Source organism: Bidens hawaiensis, unplaced genomic scaffold (genome assembly GCF_021521415.1).
Source record: "Bidens hawaiensis isolate Kalapana, Puna unplaced genomic scaffold, B.hawaiensis_p1.1 tig00049882_1, whole genome shotgun sequence".
Classification (NCBI taxonomy): Eukaryota; Viridiplantae; Streptophyta; class Magnoliopsida; order Asterales; family Asteraceae; genus Bidens; species Bidens hawaiensis.
This window is the reverse complement of record NW_027498934.1, coordinates 38,709-47,015: the sequence shown is the minus strand read 5'-3', so window position 1 is coordinate 47,015 and position 8,307 is coordinate 38,709. Positions and strand designations below refer to the sequence as shown.

General features: G+C 37.5%; 1 pseudogene; it reads right to left on the bottom strand.

Annotated features, from left to right (window-relative positions):
* Nucleotides 1-6,399: 6,399 nt before the first annotated feature.
* LOC143598268 (serpin-ZX pseudogene) lies at nt 6,400-7,726 on the bottom strand (annotated as a pseudogene).
* Between the last annotated feature and the right edge of the window lie 581 nt (nt 7,727-8,307).

Genomic DNA, 8,307 nt, shown 5'->3' with positions numbered 1-8,307 from the left:
CATATAAAATTTCAAATTGAACATTCTAAATTTACTTTGTTATTAATAAATTAAATATACCCCATCTTGCGAAGCGCTATCGTGGAAATATCATGCAAACCATTAGGATTATCTATGTAACTTAACAAATTACTGGTACTAGAGATGTTCAACGAAACCGGTTCCTGGAACCGAACCGGTGGACCCGAACCGGACCCGAACCGGTTCCTACCCGTTTTTTGTAGGAACCGGACCCTATCTGATTCAACCCGATGATCCGTGACCGGTTCTTACATTTCTGAGTGGGGGCGGGTAGGAACCGGAACCGAACCGGAACCGGTTCTGGAACCGAACCATCCGGAACCGGTTCCTAACCGGTTCTAGCCGTTGGATCGAATATAGCCGTTGGAAATCGTTTTTTGGCCGTTTTTTGACCGTTGGGGTCAAAAGTAGCCGTTTTTTTGGCTCCCCCAAGCACCCCACTACTAGTATAAATAGGTATTTGGTGTCATGGGTTCATCACAACACTCAAAACGCAAACCCGAACGCAAAAAAATACAAAAAAACACTATTACAACGTTTTGAGTTCTCTAATCTCTTGTTTTCTCTTCTTCTATATTCATATTTGTTGTTATGGCTACCTCACAATCATCGGTTGGTCAAGGTTCCAACGCCGAACCAAGTTTCGTTCGTATTGTACCTCATAATCGTAATCAAGAGATTTGGTGCAATTGGGATTTGGTTGAATTGAGTGACCATTCATTGAAGGCTCGGTGCAAGTTTTGTGGGATTTATTTAAACCCACTTTCGAATTCAAATTTGAAGAAACACATCGAAAAACCGTATTGCAAGGCGTTGAAAAAGAACGTCAATTCGCAACAAACGCAAATGGATAGTGAAGGCGGAATATTTACATACCAAATTGATCGAGTTCAAGATCGTATGGCGAAGTTTGTGATTCAAGAAGCTTTGCCGTTTAGCCACTTCGACAACCCTCGCTTAACCGCCATGATTCGAGATACGCTTCAACCACAATACACTCACGTAAGTCGTCATACTCTTAAACGTTATTGTTTAAAATTGTGGAAGAAGGCCAAAGAGGTACTAATTGCATATTTTGAAAATATAAATACGGGAATAAACTTAACTAGTGATGTTTGGTCGGCTCCACATGGTCTACCCGAATCTTATCTTTGTGTCACCGCTCATTGGGTAGACCCGTCATCGTGGGAAATGATGAAACGCACCATTGCTTTCAAACTCTTTGAGTATCCACATACGGGAGATAATTTGTTTGAAATTTTAGATTATGTTATAAAAACTTATAAACTAGAAAATAAAATATTTTCAATGGCATTTGATAACGCGTCGAATAATACATCGGCGGTTGATAAATTAAAATTAAAATATACGCCGATTTGCAATGGTGTATTTTTTCACTCAAGGTGTGTTGCACATATCATTAATTTAATCGTGCAAGACGGACTTGCTTCGGATGAGGTTACATCGGTTATAAACGATTTTAGACTAATGATACATGAAGTTTTTAAGAAAAGTAAAAAAAGACAAATGGAATATAGAAAATTTTGTAAAGGTACAGGAAGAAAAGCTTTGGGAGCTAATTAGGATGTACCTCATCGATGGAATTCCACTTGCATAATGTTTCAAAGTGCTTTGAAACAAAGAGAAACTTTACAAATGTTTCATTCTAGTCTTGCCGAGAATGATTTGGCAATCCCCTTTTCAAATGAGAAATGGGAAATTATCAATGACTTATCGACTTTTCTTGAAGTTTTTAAAACATCAACTACGAAACTATCGGGAACGTATTATCCGACAAGTCCCTTGGTTCTTTCCGAGTTATTTTAAATCGTTAACAATCTTAAAGAATTTGAAAATAAAAGTCCAATGTTTTCAAACATCATATTACCAATGAAGTTTAAATTAAAAAAATACTTTCTTGAATTGCCACCGGTTTTTACTTGCGCCGCCACTTTAAACCCAATGTTAAATGTTACGGGGGTTGAATGTGTGATAGACGAAATTTTTTCAGCCTTAGATATGCATGAAGTTGACCCAAACTTTTCAATAGAGGCAAAAAATGATTTTAACTTGAATTTTAAATTTATGTATGACTTTTATTTAAATAAATATGGGTCAAACATACACATGCCTATGCAGGGGGGGTCTTCATCAAGTTCAAGTGCTACTAGAGTACGAGATCCCATGATTAGCCTTATAAACACCGTTCACAACGTAACGGCTAAAAAACAAAGGGGTAACACCCCTTCAAGCGAACTAGGAAGGTATAGTGCAAATGATTACTCTACCGGTTTATCCGAAGAGGAATATGGCACTTTTGATGTTTTGGCTTGGTGGAAGGTAAAGGAAACCGAGTTTCCGATTCTTGCCACCATGGCCCGTGATTTACTAACCGTCCAAGCTTCTACGGTAACTTCGGAATCCGCTTTTTCTCTTAGTGGCAGGGTAATATCGGTGAGAAGAACAAGACTAAATTCGGAGTCGGTGGAGATGTGCATTTGCTTAAAGGATCACTTGGACTCAATCGATCATATTCAACACGTAACCACTCTCGAAGATGAAACACCACTTGATGTTCGAGTGCACGACGAACAAGAAGGCATTTCTACAAGTAATTCCGAGGAAGAAGTCGCCGCTCAATAATTACGACGAACAAGAAGGCTTTTCTAGAAATAATATGTCACAACTTTATATTTATAAGTTTAATGTTTTGTTAGTTTGTTTTTGAAGATTTTAAAACATGTAACCTTTTTTTTTTGAACTTCTTAAAGTAAATAAAATGAATTTTATGTTAATTGTTTTGTTTATTTTTCATGCTATACAAATACGAATCGTAGTTTAGAATCCAAATCGCAAACGAAAAACGAAAAAAAAAAACTAAATGCACTTGTATTGCAAATCCAATGAACAAGTTTACATTGTACAATGGTTACATATTTAACTGATGATGTTCCAACTGATGAAACTCTGCAACTGATGTGTCACTGATTCATATTTTGCATCAGTGACAACAAACTCTGCAACTGATGAATGTTCCCACTGATGAGGATTCCTCATTAGTGGCAACCTTCAGTAGTTGTCATCAGTGGCAACCTTCAGTAGTTGTCTTCAGTGGCAACCTTCAGTAGTTGTCTTCAGTGCAAACATCTTCAGTAGTTGTCTTTTCTTCATCAGTTAATTGTTTATTTTTATGTTAATTTTTATTTTTATTTTTCATGTTATACAAATACGAATCGTAGTTTAGAATACAAATACGGTACAGGAACCGGGTTAGGAACCGGTAAGAACCGGTTAGATAGGTTAGGGGTCCGAGGGTGGGAGAACCGGTTCGGTTCCCTAACCGGTTCGAGCCTGGAACCGGTTTAATTGGGGGTTTTGAATATAGGAACCGGTTCCGGTTCCTAGTCCCAAACCGTTTTGAACATGCCTAACTGGTACCTTAAAGCTTTATAACAATATCATACAAATTACTAGTATCACTAACACGTATTCACGTAAACAACAATATATCAATAAAATCACGCTTAGTGATTAATACCTAATATAAACTCCCTTCCTTTATTACGCTTAGTGATTAATGTCTAATATAATCTCATTTCCTTTTCCGCTACTTACCAACCATAATGAACTCAATAAGCAAAACACAAAGTTTACAAAGCTAGCAGCCTAGCACAATACACATAAGTCATGACCAAAAATCACATGAAATATACAAATAATTTCAAAATTATAATAATAAGATAAAAATATATGTCAACTGATGATGTGGGTATCCTTACCCACTCACAAGCTTAACAAATAAAGAAGCAACTCACAAGCTAGGGAAGCTTAGGAATAAAAGAACAGCTAGCATAAGCTACCGGATGGGGAATCCCGACACTTGCCCAGCATGATTTCTAAGTTGACCGAGAAGCTCATGCTACAGTAATGTCAGAAAAAGTCACAACTGATTAAAAGCTAGTGTCTGCCATAAAGTAAAAGTAACTACAAGACAAACAAAAGCTGAGCGAATGTTACACGAAAATGGCATGCACCCAGTCTGCATAAGCTGAAAGAAGATCTGACATTTTCTACATAAGAAATTTAAGCTTCCCCCAGATAAGCTTCTGATTTCCTATAAAAGAAACATTTCACCAAAGGTATTCTCATTCGCATTCACCCTATTTTCTGACTACACTCTCTTCATACTTATCATTCCTTTCGACCAACATATCGGATTACTTATTCTCACGCCGGATGTTGATTGCAGGAGACCCCCTCCTGCAGTGAGACTAACCGGTCATGTTTCTTCTTTGTTTCTTTGCAGGGTAGGAAGCTTCGATAGGCACATACTCTTAAATCTCCGTACTATTATTGCTCGCTTTGTTCGTTGTAGCAATAGGTGGCGTCCACCATGGGGCTAGCGCTACTTAGAACAACAATTCCGGTGTTTGATAACTACGGTGATGAAGAAGAATATAAAGTGGTTATGGATCGTGCTATGGTCGTAGATGGTAGTGATACAGTTCCTACTTTTGTTGATCAGGATTCTTGCCAATCTGATTTGGTAAGTCAAATTTCTAAACCGATATATAATGGACGTTTAAAATCTTTATTGATAATTTTGGAAGAAGATTGTAGTTGTGTTTTTGTAACTAGAATTCATAATTTAAATGGGGATAATGTTGGAGTTTGTGCTTCCCAAATAAAAGGTGGAATTAATCCTCAATTGTCGCGTATGCTTGAGGATATTTCTCTAATAAAATCGTGTGAGGGTGTGCAATTAATCAATTTAGTGGCAAACTTGAATTTTAAAAATGGTATGAATTTTAAAGATAGTGGGTCATCAACAAATATGCAAACGCTAAGCTTAAAATGGTCTGGTTTAAATGTTTTTGAGATGGATAGGCTGAATTTAAAGGTGCCACAAGTAGAGGATGATGGCCATCAAAGAATCTGGAAAATGGTTACGATTCAAAGGAGCTTTCTAAGGCTATTCGACCTATACCAACAAGTCGTTCGTGCGACAACGCTATTGGACATGGATTCAATATTTTATTTTGGGTTGTCAATGATCTTTTCAACGTTCTCAAGACTAGAGGACGAGTCTTTTTCGAAGACGGGGAGAAGGAGGTAGAGAGACTCGACAACACAATAGACTTCGATGGTACAACTTTAGAGCTTGACGTGGCATACTATGAAGTTGAGCTCTTTGGGTGAGTCATGGTGGTAACAATTATGAATCGAGTTGAAGTTCCTTCTGATCCAGGTGGGTACGGTCTGAAGGCAAAACTCGAGGACTAGTTTTTCGAAGATGGAGAGTATGATGCAGGAGTATCTCTTAATTTAAATTATGATTTTTATTATCTTTTAGTATTTTATGTTTATCTTGTTTCCTAGTTTATCTATAATCTATTTAGTATAAATAGGGCTTTTAGGTTTATTGTTTAATTAGTTTTTGATTAAGTTTATATAAAAGAACATTGTTCTTGGAATCTATGGTTCAGTTTATCGGTCTTTGATTAACTAAAGTGTCATGAGCCATTTGAATGCTTCCGAAACGGCATCAATAATATTTAAGTAGTTCAAACCTTTCGGACGATGGTAACTGATTCCGTGGATAAACAACAATTCATGGCCGCAATCTATTGGAAGTCGATTTCAATGACAGAAACATGCAATCAAGAAACCGAGAGAATGGTGACGAACATGAGTCTTTACTAATTTGTCTCGAATCAAGGGCGGAATGAAATTAAATATTGGTGAAGAATTAAATAAACCAATATCCTAACCATGCAAAAATTACTCGATATGTAAAAGTGTGGATCATGCAAGAACTCGGTGAATAGAAAATCAGTTTGCGTGACAACTTCTAATGTGTGATTACTTTGTGTTTAGGGAGAACTTACGTTTGTAATTCATCCAGTCTATAAGGCTGTTCACTATGGAGGGGCATTAAAGCCCCTCCACGTCATCGTCACCTAAGTAATGGGGCTCGAAGCCCTTCTTCATAACGCCCCGTTGTGGTTTAAAAAGCATGATGGCGCCGGTCGTTCCAAAGCCGCCCAGCCCAATAGTGCCCCCTCCCTCCCCCCCCCCCCCCCCCCTTCCCCTTTCACCACCCAAGATGCCACTCTATGGTGTTCTCCTCCAATAGTGCCCCTAAAAAGCTCCCCAAAGCCGCCCATTGCAAACTGTCTAAGGGCTGAACTTTGGTGTTGGAATCAAGCCCTCACTGTAACACTTAAAACACAAGCTTAATGGTGCAATGCAAACCAGTAATTATTTACATTTTGTGAGCTATTAGCTAGATCATATATGTACTCAGTTCAATATATATTATGTTCATCAATTCACAGCATTCTCCAGGTCAATTAGATGTTTAATTTGCCATCTAAGTGGTCAAGTACTTGTGTACTATTTTTTTTGGTTCTAACAAATATTAGAATATAGGAGCAATGAACATAACAAATGAAGAGCTTGAGTAGATTTAATAGTATTTAGTCCAAAAATCAAAAACCAAAAACAGCAATGAACAAGAAAAAGATTTCAAACTACCATTTTTCACAATCGAGGGTCAACCACCTGTCCAATGAACAAAAAGACCCCGCTCACATCTTCTCTAATCGCAAACAAGAACGGGTGATCCGCTACAAAATCCACCTTATCATACACTGGATTTTGCATTGAACCACACTTCCTCTCCATTAGATGGGCCACTGCTTCTGTACCATCTTCATTCACAACCACAAAAGATCTCTGGAGAATACTAGATGCATAAATGCCTTGGTCAGAGTCAAACATTTCAGTCAAACCATCTCCCATGTGGAAAGGCAATACAAGACCTAATTCCTTCAACATACTTGAAGCTTCTAACCCAAATGAGATCTTAAACTTTGGTATGAAAAACTGCGGGACTATTACTGCCTTTTGTCGTGAAATGTGAGTGTCTAAAAAGTCAGATGTGGAACCGATTTTCTTAACTAAAGACCGAAGACCGTCTTTGGCATGTGGTAGAAAAAAATGCATTGTGAATTTTGCTTCATTGCTACCTCGTAAATAGGGTAGAGCCAATACTTTGAAATCATCATACACGCCCACGGATTGTAGGCGGTTGCTGGTCATGAAGGGAACTTTAACTTTGTTGCCATCGAGGAGGTGGAAGTCGTATTCTTTTGTATATCTGGCGTTAAACTTATCCCTCCATATTCCCTTGAAATATACAGCATTTGCATAGATGAGCCATGTGAGATCTTTAACTTCATTAGCGGTAATGACTTGTTTGATAAGACCATTTGTTTCCTTTTCAGCCCATAAGTTCACTTCATCGGCTACCTCAACCGCCTATTAAAAGAATGAAGTTATTATTTGTTAAGCTAGATTTATATTTATTTATTTATTTATTTATTTATCGGTGGTGTTTGTTTTGAGGAAAGCGAGGAGCTGGTCCAGCGTTTGGCCTTTGGAACCGGCGGCTAACAAGCTCAAGGCGACATGGATTGAAAGGGGAGAGAAAACAACGTTGGAGTTGTGTTTCTTGGAGAGATGGTGGGTTGCGAGTGTGACCGAGACGTGAGTTTGGTTTCTGATTGATTGTTTGATTGATGGTTTAAGGTCCATTGAATGTGATGCGTTTTTTGGTGATGAAAACATGCGGTTTGGTTTTATAAAGTGTATAGAAACTTCTGATCAGGGAGAGGATTTGAAGGCTTTTGGTTCGGATTGAAGGTGATAAATTAATGGAAACAATATCTCAACTATTATGTGAAGCAAAGGAATCGGGCTTCATGGATCGAATTCCTTTTTCTTCTATTTTAAACTTTTGTAATCATTTAATTTATTATTATTATTATTATTATTATTATTATTATTATTACTATATATAAGTAAAGAGTTTGGTGCCGCAAGTGGCCTACTAGGCCACTTGGCGGCACCGTATTAGTCGGTGATTTTTTTCGTTCAGTTTCAAAATAAACGTAATCAAAACCGACGAAACGTTAATTTTTTTTGTTTTAGTTATGGTAATCAAAACCGATCGAATTCGTATCAAGTTACCGCCTCAATGCTCAAGAACGACAACGCTTGAGTTTACCACCGCTCAGGTTTGCCAAACAAATAAACATCGTCTTAATTATTTTATTTTCTTATATGCTAATGTTTTTATATGTTAATTTGATGAATTAATTTTTGGGTTATGACTATCAAATTTTACCAATGGTGTCTATATTATAACAAACATAACACCGACCGAATTCAAGTTAACTCATCGTCATAACGCTTGGGTTTTACCAACGCTCGGGTTTCAAC